The following is a 15,303-nucleotide window of genomic DNA, read 5'->3' as shown; positions in this document are numbered from 1 at the left end:
GTTGGCCAGGCCAGTCTCCAACTCCTGACCTCAGGTAATCTGCCCGCCTTGGCCTCCAAGGTGCTGGGATTACAGGCGTGAGGCACCACGCCCAGCCCTATATATAGTTTTGTTTGACATTTTGGCTACATAAGTGGGCGCCACAGCTCAGAGGTGGGACTGTTAACTCAATCCCCAGCCCCGCCCCCCACACCTATCCTGACAGCCCTAATAGGCCCCTGACTTTTGTTGAGTGCTTCTAACCCCTGCTGCTTGACAGGTCTGTGGTCAGGGGACCCTGAGACTGAAACCCCCAAGGAAGAATCAGGTAGTGGAGATATAATTGCCTCTTCGCTGTGTTTCCGTCTGACCTCCCAGTCAGCTCAAACCCATGCTGTGTCACATCCACCCACTTTGTTTCCCTAGGGTTAACCTCCAGCTGGACTCTGGTCTGCACCTTGGGAGGGTATCGCCTTAGTCTTGCCCACATGGTTTGGAACAGGTTATTCTGTAGCATGCCAAGGACCTCAGGGCGGGGCTCTTTATGGATGTTTATTTTGGCTTGGGTACCCTTTGTCTAATGCAAGGTTCCTGCTCCTCTCATGCCCCCGGTGCAGGATGGAGGTAGGCACCTATTCACAGACTCTCTGGAGGAGAAAGACGTCCATCCCCTACCTTCCCTATCACTCCTGTTCAAATAAAATTCTCACCTCCCGGGCAGTGGAATGCATCCTGACAGTGTTAGCTTTGGAAGGGTGCCCTTCTCTTCTCAGCATCCCTGCCCCCTTCGGAGCAGCGAGTGGAAGGGCTGCCTCTCACCAAGGGGATAAGTGCTGAGTGGGCGAAGCGGGGCGAGCCGAGGCAGTGGTGTCTTGTCAGCACCCCGCGGGCTAGCAGGAAAAGGGAGGGTGTCCTGATTAACAGCTTTTCAACACCCCACCTCCCCCATCTCCCAGACTCTAGCCTCAGCCCTGCAATCCACCTAAATGCAAACAGCTGAGTCCTGGGCCAGCTCTGCTGATTTGCTGTGTGTTTCGTCCAGGTCACTGCACCTCTCTGAGCTGAGCACGTGTTCAATAAGGCCAAAAACACTTCGTAAGTGCCAGCTGTATGCCCAGTGCTGGATTAAGGTTGTGGGAATGAATTACTGGACATCATTTCTGCCTTTGAGGTTGATGGGGCCATGCTGTGGTGGGAGTGGGTCACCATGCATTGCAGGCTATGGATTGAGTTGGGGCGGGGCATATTGTGAGGGCCTGTGTGCTTCAAGGTAGAAAAGTTCCTCTAGGCTTGGGCTGTTTAGGTTGCTTCCCTTAACCTGGCCTGGGGGTTACCTCCTTTCTAGCTCCATTACCCTCTAGGCTCCTCTGCCCAGTGTCAGAGGACATTGCATGGGGGCTGTTGCCTGGTCTCCACCCTTCTCTCCCCTCCCTCCCTGCAAGCCCTCGGTTTGTACCTGATTGGATCCAAAACCTAGCACCAAGCATGAGGGTAATTATTAATGAATGTCCTGAACCATGAAGCCGTGTTTTTCTCTCTCTCCTTTGGCCTCTCTCCCAACAGCCCCCAAACCCAGAGGCAGCACCGACAGAGCCCCCCTCTGCCCTTCAGCCGGGCCCACCTCCTGGGAAACAATCTGGAAAACTGTCACTAGCCCCTGTAGTGGGCGTCCTGCCGGGCCAGATTCTCCCCCAAGCCAGCAGATGTGCTGCTGCTGACCATACCCCTCTGCCCATCATCCATGCAGTGCCCTCCTAGCTGGGGACACTCTGCTCTGTTTAGACAGGTCAATAGGTTGCCTGGTGAAAGCGTGTGTCAGCATTGCTCTGGGAGTATGTCTGTCTAAACCCAGGGCAGGCTCCCACAGCCAAGGCAGGTACTTTTGGGTCCTGTTCTAGAAAGTTCCTGTCGCCACCAACCACACTGGAAATTCAGAGTTCACAGAACTGAGTTTTGGCACAGCCTCTCTTTCTGGAATGCTCTGAGACTGAGAGCTGCTGCATGTGGTCAAACCCTCCATCTCCACCTACCCAGTGTTGCGGTTATTGTGTACACTTCTTTTTTTTTTTTTTTTTTTTTTGAGACAGAGTCTCTCACTGTCACCCGGGCTGGAGTGCAGTGGTGTGATCTCAGCTCACCGCAACCTCCACCTCCTGCGTTCACGTGATTCTCCTGCCTCAGCCTCCCGAGTCGCCAGGATTACAGGCGCACACCGCCACACCTGCCTAACTTTTTGTATTCTTAGTAGAAACAGGGTTTCACTATGTTGGCCAGACTGGTCTGGAACTTCTGACCTCGTGATCTGCCCACCTCAGCCTCCCAAAGTGCTGGGATCATAGGCATGAGCCACCACACCCGGCCTGTGTACACATCTTAAAATTTTCCCTAGACTCTAAGCTGCCTGAGGCCAGCTTCCCACCTGTGTATACACATTCTTACACTCCTCTTCCCCACTGCTCTGCACACAGTTTAATCGGTGCTTACTGAATGGGTGGGCTCTGGCCTGTGACATGGGAGACACTTTGACAGGCTGGAATAGGGACCTGGTGCTTCCATTTGGTGTTTCTCAAAGTGGGCCTGAGGCATGAACCAGACTTTAAGTTATACAAAAGCAAGATGAGGGGGTGAGGAAAGCAGGGAGATGCAAGTTAAAGTGTGTGGTTCTCTCCGTTAGTATTGAGTCATAGAAACTCAATTTAAAAACAAGCCAGGCAGGGCTGAGCTGGGGAGACAGGATTATTGATGACTTTTTCTTTCTCTGTCTCTCACATTTTCTGTAATGTGCTCGTATTGCTTTTGTAACAAATAACTCAATTTTTTAAGGGATAAAATATATGCATGTACCATTAGCCACTTCCACACTGGTTATTTTTAATGTATGAGGTATACAAACCTCTGGTTTTAGCAGAACATACTCTGAATACCAGTATCACTTCTATAATCACTAAAAGCGTATAGCTGACCCTTCGTATCTGTGAGCTCCAAAGGACTGACTGTGGGACTTGAGCACTGCAGATATGGGTATCCACAGGGGGTCTTGGACCCAATCCCCCTCCAAGGATACCAACCTGGATTGGTTCCTGGGGACTGTAGTGAACACCTGACTGGGAGATGCTCTGGTCCTAGTTCATTCAGGTCTTTCAAGCCTAGTTCGTTCTTGTCTTTTGAGTCTGTAAGTTTAGATGGCAGACTGCTAGCTTCCTGCACAGCAGTGCTATGGAATGCTTTGAGGAGAAGGACAAGAGAAACTAGGTGAGCCTTTGGTCTGCAGACTAAGTTGGAGATAGTATACCAGGACAGAGAGTCACCAAGAAGAGAGTGTGGCAGGGCCAGAAGCACCCATCCGGCTGTTCCCAGTGTTGATCCGTGTCCCACACAAAGGTGGTGTGGCCCAGGAGGGGAGTCCTGCAGAGGCCCATGGACAAGTGCAGCCTTGGACTCAGTGTGCTCTCAGCTCCACCCAGTCCCATGGGGGCCCGAGACTTGCCCTGTCCTTCAGATGAACGGAAAACACAAGCACAGGCAAGACTTGAAACAGCACAGGACTGTGTGTAATCCAAAGTCAAGAATGTGCTATGGACAGTGGCCCATGGCATGGGTCATCCTGAGGGTCTAGGGGAGGCAGGCTCTGCCAAAGGAGGCTGCAGGTAGGATGTGCTTGATACGGTCTTGGTGCTAGTATGGTAGTCATTACCCACATGCCGCTATACAATTTTACCTTTTTGACTTGATATTACTAATCATTACGGCTGCCTACTTATTTATTTTTTGAGACAGAATCTCTCTCACCCACGCTGGAGTGCAGTGTTGCCATCTTGGCTCACAGCTACCTCCACTTCCTGGGTTCAAGCCATTCTCCTGCCTCAAGCCTCCTGAGTAGCTGGGATTATAGGCATGTACCACCACACCCGGCTAATTTTTGTATGTTTTGTAGGGATGGAGTTTCACCATGTTGGCTAGGCTGGTCTTGAACTCCTGACTTCAAGTGATCTGCCTACCTCAGCCTCCCAAAGTGCTGGGATTACAGGCCTGAGCCACCATGCCCAGCCTGCCTGCTTAATTACATTTTTTCTTTTCTTTTTTGAGACAGAGTTTTGCTCTCGTTGTCCAGGCTGGACCGCAATGGTATGATCTCAGCTCACCACAACGTCCGTCTCCTGGGTTCAAGTGATTCTCCTGCCTCAGCCTCCAGAGTAGCTGGGACTATAGGCATTCGCCACCATGCCTGGCTAATTTTTGTATTTTTAGTAGAGATGGGGTTTCACCATGTTGGTCAGGCTGGTCTCAAACTCCTGACCTCATGTGATCCACCCACGTCGGCCTCCCAAAGTGCTAGGATTATAGGTGTGAGCCACTGCGCCCAGCCTGCCTGCTTAATTTAAAATTAAAACTAATAAAATGCAATTTTAGTTCTCCAGTCACTGGCTCCATTTCCAGTGCTCAGTAGCCACAGGGGACCGCGCAGATACAGAGCATTTCCATCATGGGAGAGTTCTTTTTGGCAGTGCTAGAGTATTGGGTCAGAAGCCGAGGTTTCTAATGCCATATCTGGCCTCCCTCTGCGCCTCGTCAGCTTTCGTTCCTGCTCTGGTCCTATCCACTGGAAAACTTGTAAGCACAGCTAAGGTGAGCGCACCCCCTGGACCAGCTGACAGAAAGCATGTAGTTTGTGCAAGCCTTGTGATTGCCTTGCCAGGTCAGTCCTCGTGGACTCAGATTGTTCAGCAGTGGCTCCCTAGGAGGTAGACCCGGCTGTAGAAAGAGAATCCTTTTTCATTGATCTCTGACTTGTTTCCTTATAGTCTCCAGATTCCTTCTAATGGCCTGCTCCAGCCCAGCCTCTCAGCCTCCCTACTCTGCAGGGAAGCACCAACTATCCCTTAGCCCTTATGGTTCATAATGGACACTGATCAGGTGATTTTACCAGCTAAGCAGGTATTTCTCTTCTTAAGGTGAAAACTATGCTTGTATCTTCTCACCACAAATCTAGAAAGAATGGAAGAAGAGGATGGCTAAAATTTTCAGGAGTTTTCCAGGTCTTTTTTAGGGTCCATGGTGGGGGTTGCAGGCCAGGAAAGGTGGAGTAGGGGAAGGGGAGGAGGGCTGAGCACTGTTTTTAGAGTGGGTGGAACACCTGACTGGGAGATTGCTCTGGTCCTTGTTCATTCATGTCTTTTGAGCCTCAGTTCCATCTGTGTTTGGGCTTCTTGCCCTGCTTCATGCACCGTTGCTTGGGCTTGAAAGGGGCATGGAGTGAGCCCCTGGAACTGTCCTGGCCTCACTGTTGGTTTGTTGGCTGCTTTCTCTGCCATCTTCTGCTGTCATGTACCTCTTTCCTGACTCCTGCCTGTCTCTTGTTAAACTATGAGATTCTCCTGGGCAGGGTCTGTGTCTTGCACTTCCTTTATTTTGCCCAGTGCCTGGGCACATTGTTGGTGTTCAGCAAACACCTAATGAATCAGTTGACCCTGGTTTGAGCTGCATTGAGCAGCGAAAGTTTGTCCATGACTCTGGTCCCATCTTTGTTGGGTTAATAGGTTGGGTGGGTTGCCCTGTACATGGGTCAGGGAGCTGGTGCCTGGCTAGATCTGGCATTTATGGCGGGTGTGCACAGCTACATTTTTTGTGCCTCCAAAGAGGGACATGGCTCAGGGGTCCCTAGGGGGAGTGAAGGTGAAGAGAACCGCCTGTTCTACACCTTGGCCTCCCGTTCCCCTACCCTTCCTGGGAAGTAGCCAGGAGCCTAATTTTACACACGGCGAGAGGGCCAAGGGGCATGAAGAGTACAGGCTGCGTCCTGGCAGTCCACTGCTTGGACAGTTGTTTAGCTCTCAGCAGCCCAGGATGAAGGGCTCTTTTTCAGCAGGCTTGAGGGGAGATGGACCTCCCTGGGCAAGTCTGAGAAGTGGCTGCCCCTGTTACCACTCACTGAAAACAGTTCACAGGGGGACAGGATGCAGCTGTGTAAGGCATAGAGCCTGCTCCCTGCCTGACTTAGAAACCTGGCACATTACTCTCCCTTCTTTCATTGTCCTCCCAGCCGCGTACAACGCACTCTTACCCCACAACCATGGACATTTGTAAACACAAAGTTCATGCATCAGGAGCATCTCTAACTTGCCTGTGCACCAGCCTTCATGCTCTCCATCGAGCCTTTTGATCCATAACCTTGAGAATTGATGAGGAGGTGGCATCATTCCCATTTTACAGGTGAAGAAAGCACAGTCATGACTCCAGGCTAGGGAGGAGCCAATACTATACAGGCTTGTCTGTCAAATGTTCTTTCATTCCACCAGGAAGGCTGAGGCCTTGCCAGAGCCTGGTTGGGTGTTAGGGGTTAAACAGGCTTGGAAACGTCTGTGCTTAACATCCCAGCCCTTGTGGAGCAGAGAAAGGATGTGTGTGTGTCTGAGGCATGGCCCTCGCTCCTTCTGCCTCTCGCATTTCACAATGGGGCTGTGTCTCAGAGGGAAGAGTTTCCATTTCCTGTTGCCTGACTTCTCATCCTGGGCCCCAGGTTAGGGGAGTTGGAGGTTTTTCCAACCCTCTCCCCATCCCTCACCTCAACCTAGCCTCTCTGTACTAGGAGGGCCTGGCAGTACTTTTCCATACCTTCAGCACAAGGTATGGAAAAGTTTCTTAACTTTTCCCAGCCCTTCATCCTGGGCTGCTGAGAGCTAAACAACTGTCCAAGCAGTGGACTGCCAGGACACAGCCTGTACTCTTCATGCCCCTTGGCCCTCTCGCCGTGTGTAAAATTAGGCTCCTGGCTACTTCCCAGGAAGGGTAGGGGAACAGGAGGCCAAGGTGTAGAACAGGCGGTTCTCTTCACCTTCACTCCCCCTAGGGACCCCTGAGCCATGTCCCTCTTTGGAGGCACAAAAAATGTAGCTGTGCACACCTGCCATAAATGCCAGATCTAGCTAGGCACCCATTCTGTTTCTTAATCCCAGTCACGTCCCACGCCCCAGTTGGCTGGGGATGGATGGTTGGCGGGGGAAATGCATACAGGGCAGAAGAGGCAGGACAACTGTGCCTGGCTGGCCTCTCTGTTTCTGGCATACCTGGGTAGTGAGGGCAGGGATAGTGCATGGTCAGGGGACACCAGCCACGTGTATAGGCTCCCTCTTCTTTCCCACACTATCTGGGGATCATCTTTGAACTGCAACCCTGTGGCTTCCAAATGGGGGCCTTGGTGGCCAGAGCCCCTAGGGTAACTGATGTGGCCTGAGATCTGAGTCAGGGAGCCTGAACTTTAGGGTAATACTCCTAAATACTCCTTTTGCTTTTCTATTTATTTATTTTATGAGACTGAGTCTCGCTCTGTCACTCAGACTGCAGTACAGTGGTGTGATCTCAGCTTACTGCAACCTCCACCTCCCAGGTTCAAGCAGGTCTCCCTGTTTCAGCCTCCTGAGTAGCTGGGACCACAGGCATGCACCACCACGTCCGGCTAATTTTTGCATTTTTAGTAAAGATGGGGTTGCACCATGTTGGTCAGGCTGGTCTCAAACTCCTGACCTCAGGTGATCCGCCCGCCTCGGCCTCCCAAAGTGCTGGGATTACAGGCATGAGCCACCACTCCCAGCCTCCTTTTGCATTTTGCCCAGTGATTTTGAGGTTGTTGGGCATTGAGATCTTGCTCTTGTCTCTAATCATGACTCAGTCTTCTGGTGGGGTTTGCGTTCGGGATGTGGGGGTCATCATGGCAGAAAGCCCCCTCCCACTCTGCAAAGAATGCCATCCATCCCAAGATGTCTGTGCTGGTTTGCTGGTAGTTTCTTGTACAATTTATTCCAGAGAGGATGGAGGCCAGCTGTTGTCTGTCTCCAGACGCAGACTGAACCAAAGGAAATGGGCTTGGACTGCAGCCGGAGGGATTTAGGTTAGAGTCAGACAATAAGGAAGGATTTGGGGACAGGTGGTTGGCTCTCAGGAGGATCCTGCACGGGGCTTTGAAAAGAAGGATGGGGGCAAGATCATGCTCAGAGGCCGTGGTGGATGAGAAAACCAGCTCCTCGAATGAGCTCCCTGGGGTCCCGGTGTGGGTGGGAAGGGGAATGTTGTGTATTAAGCAGGCAGGGAGCATACTTCATAGGGGGAGAGAAACCCAGCGGCCCCACCCCTGGTACAGGATTAATCCCATCTCCTGGTTCCTCATGGGCTTTTCTTTTTTAATTAATGAAGAGGTTTACAGTTTAACCACTTGATAATCTTAAATTATAATAAATGGGTAGCCTTAATCGTCTCTTATCAGAACCTCAGCCCTCAAGGATGGCAGTTACTTATTACTGGAAGCTGCCAGCCACAGGCACGGGGTGGGGGAGGAGGGAGGAACAGGTGAGGAGGCCCCTGGGTTGGGGAATTTGCTAGGTTTGTCAGGGGAATTCTGAGAGGCAAGAGGTGTGGTGGCGTCAGCTCCACCTGTGTTCAAGGGTACAGATGTAACCTAGAGAGACAAATGTGGCACAGGGGTCAGGAGCCAGCTTCCTCCCAGGGAGGTAGGAGTCTGGTGGTATTGGCAGTGGTGAGCCTTGTCCTTAGAGCCCCCGGCAAGGGGGGCCAGGGCAGGCAGATGTGTCCAGGGGAACAGGACTGGCAGCCACCAGGACTAAGGAGCTTCATGGATCAGAGCATCCTTCCTTTCTGCTGCTGAGAGGGCAGGAAAGCAGCAGCATGCATGGGGAGAGCTGGGGCCATCAGGCCTTCAGACACCGACATCCCTCAGCTCCTTCCCACCCCTCCTCACCCACCTGCCTCCTTCCTCTGGAATCCTGATGGGTCCAGAGTCCGCAGGGGAAGTGACTCACCAGGGCTAGAACCTCCGGGGGCTTTGGGCTTGCAGACAGGTGGCGTAGGGAGGAGGTCCCAGGGCCTGGAAACGGTCATCAACCCGCACTGTACCTGCATCTGTCTGGGCTCCCTGCGTTCTCCAGTGGAGCCAGAGCCCACTGTCCTGCCTTGGAAGGCACACGTCTTGGAGACTCAGTCATTCATTTGGCAAATACTTGAACATCTACTAGAGCTAGGCTCTGTTCTGTGATTAAGGGATGCATGAGTCTCTCCGTGGAGGGCTCGTGATCTATTTAGGGTAGATAACTAGGAAACCAGAGAAACAGATGCCTAGTAGAATGTCAGGTAGTGATCAGTGCAGTGAGGTGAGGAGCGGGAGCGGGACGGAGGCTTCGTGTTTCAGGTGTCATGGTCCCTTTCAGGAGGAGACATTGAGATGAAACTTGGTTGAAGTGAGAGTGAGCTGCAGGAAGGCACCTGCAAAGGCACAGGGAGGGTTGAGAACTGCTGAGCCGGAGGGACTGGCCCGTGCCCAGGAGGTGGTAAATGGAAGGAGAGCATTGCTATCAACACCTAGCCCAACTCCCCAGCTCTGAAGGCCACGTTCAGCGGACACAGACCCTCAGAATGGAGGCGTCCTCCCTGAGCCCCTTGTTGTATTCACAGATCAATAATAGTCACATTTACTTTCCTTCCCAGTGCTTGTTTCTGGAACACGCCCCATGTGCCCAGCACTGAGCCGTTCATCATTTTTTGTAATCAGTGTGCCAACACAGTGAAGCCGTGACTCTTGTTTTCCAGATATGGAGCATTAACCTCAGAGAGGTGATAAGACATGCGCCAGGGAACCCACTAGTGGATGCTGTAGTCAGGGTTTGGAACCCGGAAGTGACCTTTCCCCTCTGCCGTCTCCCCTGTACCGCTCACAGAGGGCCCTGTGCGTGATTTCTGTGTGGAGGGACTGGCCAGCCCAGCTGGTATGCCAGTGTAGACCTGGGTTTGGGAGGACAGGGATCAGGCAAGCACGCGAGAGGCAGCCGGGCAGCCTGTGAACTGTACCTCCCTCAGGTCATTGGCCTGGGATGGGGAGCTGGTGAGTCAGCAGTTCCCATGGCCTCCTTTCTGGCCTGCTTCAAGGACTGTTTTTAGAAACCTTGAGTGGTTGGTGGCTTCCTGTGGCTGCTCCTTGACCCCACCCCGAGGTCAGGGTAAATCTGAGGCATCTGCAGGGGAATGGGGTAGGGAGCGTAGGCACGTGCTTACCCTAACTCGTACAGTCAGGTCAGATCCGTGGGTGTGACCACACAGCACAGCCCTTTATCTCTGCTGTGTCACCAGTGTCTGCCTGCACCTTCCCTGCTGTGCTTTGGCTGGTGTTTCTCAACCCAGTTCCGGGTGGGGAGCGGAAGACTGATTGTTCTGTGGACGGGGCCTCACCTGCTCTGTGCTTGGTCACCAGCTTGCTGTGTGGCTTCACCATATTTCTAGCCTTTCTGTAGATTCCTCATCTACAGAATGGGAATAGTGTATCCATTTTGCCTGGTTTCCCTTCAGGGTCTTAGGTCTCAGGTGAGACAGTGGTAGAGGAGTTATGGGTGAGAGGTACTTGATGAATGTGGGGCTTTGGTGGGGAGATGCTGACTCAGGCCCTCAGTAGCCAAGTCAGGGAGGAGTGAGCCAGGCCTGAGAGCTCTGCTGGCTTCCCTGGAAAGGACAATGGGCCAGGGGCCCAATCCAAGTGCAGGGGCTTGGGTTAGAGCTTCCTAACCCCACCTTAGAAGGAAAGTCTCTCCCTAGTGACCCACAGCCTTATGGAGGAATGGGGAAGGCTGCTCTGCCCAGCTGGACAGGCTCAAAGGGTCCCGGCTGAAACTGTTTCCTGCCCCTGCTGACACTGTTGTCCCACTAATTGGGAGACACCTCTTGGCATCAGTCAGGGCAGAGAGACGTCAGACACCCCTGGGATCTGAACTCTGGGAAGAGAAGGGGACAAAGTCACAAATCCAGGCTTCAGTGTCCCAGATAGGGCAGAGACACCAACACAGTACCCCAGACCTGGGCCCCAGCCACCCTGGGCAGGGCAGTGGTTGTGAATTGGGGTAGAGGAGCTGCAGGTAGATGAAGGATGCCCCTGTTGTCATTTAAGCCTCCCTGGACACATCCTACCTTCCCTGAGAAGATGAGGCAGGGATAGATTTTGAGAGCATGACCTCAGAGGGTCATCTGGTACGTGTGTTTGGGAGGGAGGGGGCTCTTGCCTGCTCCCCAGGGCCACTTCTCAGGCACACAGCGGTGCTGTGGGACCAGGAAGGGGCTCTCGAGGTCCCCTGTGTCTGCCCGCACAGGAATTTCCAGTGTCAGTCACTGGTCAGCTCAGCCCTCCAGGTGCCTGAGAGCACATGCTGACATTCCATCTGAGCTCGGGCCCCACCAGTCCTTCACTGCTTGCCTTAGCCAAACCTGCAACCTCAGGTCAGCTCTGCCCTGGGCTTGCTCTCACAGGAGGGACGCTCAGCTGCCCCCTGCCCCGGGGGATTACCGTCCCAGCCTGAGAACAATGCGGGCAGGGTCACCTGCCTTGTTTTCTTTGTTCCTCCCAGTGAGGACAGGGCTCCCAGGCCTGTGAGAGTCGGAAGCCCAGAGGTTTCTGCTGAAAACCTGCTCCCATCTGGCGGGGGCGTGCCCTCTTGAGCGTGAGACCTCGCAGCGCCTCTGGGCTCTGCAGAGACTGCTGAGAGATGGCGCAGGAGGGTGGGCTGGGGGAAGCCCAAAGGTGGACAAGAGGACAGTGCCGCCTGTATGCATGCACAGCCTGCCTCATGCTGACGTCAGGAGTGGGGCCGCACTCAAGTCCCTGACAAGGAGGGAGAATGGATTGGATCTAGGGCAGTGCTTTTGAAACTTGGCTGAACATAAGATTAGAATCACCTGGGGGAGCTTTGAAGCATCCTGGTTCGCAGTTCAGGCCCTAGACTATTTCTTTCAACATCTCTAGGGGCAGGACCCGGGCAGGAGTGTTTTTCCAAGCTCTCTCAGATGATCTCAGTTTGCAGTCCAGGTTAAAAAAGTAGTATGGTGACCGATGAGCTAAATCCTGAGGATAGAAATGCACTTTCTTGAATGTACTGTGGAGGGAGGAGGTAGGGGACGTATCACCTGCCCAGGCAGGGGGACTCTAGTAGTCATAGTCCAACCTCCTCATTTTACGGAGAAGTGGGCAGGCAAAGCAATCAAAGATTCTTGGAGGATCTCAAGACAGTACTGGCAGAGCTGAGCCGAGCCTGGGTCTTTAGGCCCAGTGCCGACGTCCTAGCACACCAAAGCCGCCAGCCATTGATTTGGTCTGCCTGCCTTCTTCTCAAATGTAATCGATACTCCAGATAGATATTAGAGCAAATCTGAGAAAACAGATAAGCAACCACAAGTTAACAAAGTCCGCTCGGCAACCGCCCAGCTCCGGTCTTCGAGGAGACCGGTGCGGCCCTGCTGCCTTTGGACCAGTATCTGCTCCTTCCCTGGGAGAGACAAAGCTCAGGCGAACTGGACTGGCTGCTGGTGCAGGTATCAGGGTGGCACCACTGGGCCCTTGCCAATACCTTGCTTGTAAACTACAGCTGCCCTCCGAGCCACACCCTGGTCACCTGACCCGGGGCGAGAGGCAGTCAGGAAAATACCAAGAATTCCTTCTCTGTGCCCTGCATACTCCATTTTAGACAGGAAGATGGAGAAGGCCTGAGCCTCCCTCCCCCTGTCAGCTTCCACTAGGGCAGCCCCTGCATATTAGAATCAACTTCTGGAGCTTTTTAAAAGCCGTGCCAGGTCAACAGAATATCTGTGGCTGGGGACCAGGCATAGCATTTATTTAACCTCCAAGGGGATCCGCTGAGCAGCCTGTACTGCGAGCCACTGCCCATGCCTTGCTTCATGGTCACACTGGGTGGGGGCTGGGAGGGAGCTGGACTCGAGTTCAGAGAAGCCGCCATCTAGCACCTCCTGGCCTCAGCCTCACATGGGGAGGTACCCAGCAGCTGCCAGGGGTGATGGCGGGGAAGCGGTGAAGACAGGATGGGACCAGTGGTGGCATTTCTTTCCCTCAGCAGTCCTGCCCAACTTGCTTGGTTGGACGGGATACTGGCCAGGGTGACTGTGAGCCTCTGGGGGGCAGAGGCCAGGAGAGATGGGGCTTCTGAGGGGTGGGGTGAGGCATCTTGGGCTTGCCCATTTCCCTCTGCCCCTGACTCCCAGCCATCAGGTGGCAGGGGAGTATCTCTGGAGCCACAGTCCCTTCCTCCATGTGGCCTGAGGGAGCTGATGGATCAGGCTGAAAATCGACAGTTTTCTCTGTTAAAATGGGGAAATGGGAAGAGGTGGCAGTTGTGAAGAAGGTTAGGGACAGTGTTCTCACCCTTTCCTGTCTTCCAGGCACAGGACTTGAAACCCCTAGTCCTCCTCTACCACTTGTCCGGGACGCGCCAGCCCCTCTGCTTCAGCTTTGGGGGTGAGCAGCTTTGCTCCTGGGTCTCAGATCTCTGCAGGGTCTTGTTCCTGACGGACACACATGTGAAGCACAATATTGATTGCAGATACATTTATCCAGTGCTTACTGTGTCCTAGGTGCTTTTCATATGTGCAGAGTAGGTGTTATTTTGCAGACAGAGAAAGTAAGGCTGAGAGGCTAGGTTATTTACCCAGAGGTTTGTTGCCAGCCATCGAGAGACACCTCTGATTCAAATCCAGGTTGGTTCCACCTTTTCCATGAGCACAGGTCTGCATTTGAAAGATGGCCCTGTGGCTTCCTAGATAGAGCTCAGCCTGAGCTGCAGCGGCCCTGCTGCCAATGGGATTGATTGAGTGCCCTCAGAGAGGAGGGGCTTTGGGATTCAGTAAGGAAAGTGGTCAGCCTGAGAACAATGCGGGCAGGGTCACCTGCCTTGTCTTCTTTGTTCCTCCTAGTGAGGACAGGGCTCCGAGACCTGTGAAAGTCAGAAGCCCAGAGGTTTCTGTTGAAAACCTGCTCCCATCTGGCAGGTTTTAGCTGGAAGTAGATGTGCAATTTCTGCTGACTCTTCCGTTCCTTTGCCTGCTCTCGGTACATCCACTGCCCTCGTGGAGTTTTCCGAGGGAGTTTCCTCCCTGCAGGGACAGTCCCAGCCACCTGAGGGACCTCTCCCCCTCCACTGCTGATTACTCTCCTATCTTGAACCCTCTCCTCTGGGCTCTTGTCTGCCTCCCTCACCTTGCCCCTTCCCCAGCTCCCGGCACCCTGCCCTCTCCTCTCAGCCTGGTGGCCCCCGCCTCTTCAACCCAAGACCACTTGGATGCTGGTGGTTTCAGCAGCCCTTTGAGCCCCGCCGCTGCTGGGGTCTGTGCCTCTTCTTCCTGCCCTCTTGCTCTTCAGGCCTCCACCTTGTTTAACTGATGAATTTAGTTAAAAGCCAACTGCAGAATGATGCTGGAAGTGGTTGGGGCTGGAGGGGCACTAGAGGACAAGTGAGTTGAGGCCAGGGAATATACCCTTATTTATTTAAATGTATTTATTCACTCATTCAATAAATATTTGTTGAATAGCTACTGTGTGCTAGGCAGTGTTCTAAGTTTGGGGAATACATCAGTGGAACACAAAACAAATAAAAGACCCTGTCCCCATGAAGCTGACACTCTAGGGGAGTCTCTGCATGTCTGTGGATATTGCCTGGTAGGCCATTTCACTTGTACCTAGAAGCCCACCTGCGTGTCTTTTCCCCCATCTCTAGATAGTGCAGAGGTTAGGAGCCATCTGGGCCCTCATCCCAGCTCCACGACTAACTAGCTCTGTGACCTTGGGCAAATGCTTCTGTTTCCTCGTCTGTACGATGGGGGTAGTAATAGTATCTACTTTAGAGGGTATTGACATTTTGTGAGATAAGTGAAGTGCTTAGATTTAGGTGCCTGTCTTCATAAGTGCTTAAATATCAATGTATTATTTATGAAATAAGAATGAATAAGCCATGCCCACATCCCTTACAAGGTGGCTGGGAGGGGAGGGGAGAGGAATGATAGGTTTCTTTCTGCATTACCAAGCACCATGCACATAAGAAGATCAGCTCTATTTTCCTTTCCAGGGCCTGATTTTACTGTCCCTCCAGAGGGGCAAGTGAGCTTTGACACAGTGAATTAAGAATTGATAGCTGGGCGCGGTGGCTCATGCCTGTAATCCCAGCACTTTGGGAGGCTGAGGCGGGTGGATCACCTGAGGTCAGGAGTTTGAGACCAGCCTGACCAACATGGAGAAACCCCGTCTCTACTAAAAATACAAAATTAGCTGGGCGTGGTGGCACGTGCCTATAATCCCAGCTACTTGGGATGCTGAGGCAGGAGAATCGCTTGAACCCAGGAGGCTGAGGTTGTAGTGAGCTGAGATTGTACCACTGCACTCCAGCCGGGGCGACAGAGCGAGACTCCATCGCAAAAAAGGAAAAAGAAAAAAGAATTGATGCAGCTGGGAATGGTAAAGGAGGGTTGGCCCATGAACCCATGAACCACTGATAGTCC

At 52.9% G+C, this 15,303-nt stretch overlaps 1 protein-coding gene across 1 annotated transcript in view; it reads left to right on the top strand.

Moving 5' to 3' along the window:
* KCNK5 (potassium two pore domain channel subfamily K member 5) overlaps window positions 1-15,303 on the top strand; it is a 40,986-nt gene that overhangs the window by 13,196 nt on the left and 12,487 nt on the right. The window lies entirely within an intron of this gene.

This window comes from Trachypithecus francoisi, unplaced genomic scaffold (assembly GCF_009764315.1).
Source record: "Trachypithecus francoisi isolate TF-2019V2 unplaced genomic scaffold, Tfra_2.0 Lachesis_group10, whole genome shotgun sequence".
Lineage (NCBI taxonomy): Eukaryota > Metazoa > Chordata > Mammalia > Primates > Cercopithecidae > Trachypithecus > Trachypithecus francoisi.
Note: the sequence above shows the minus strand (reverse complement) of the source record. Positions and strands in the feature narration are given on the sequence as shown.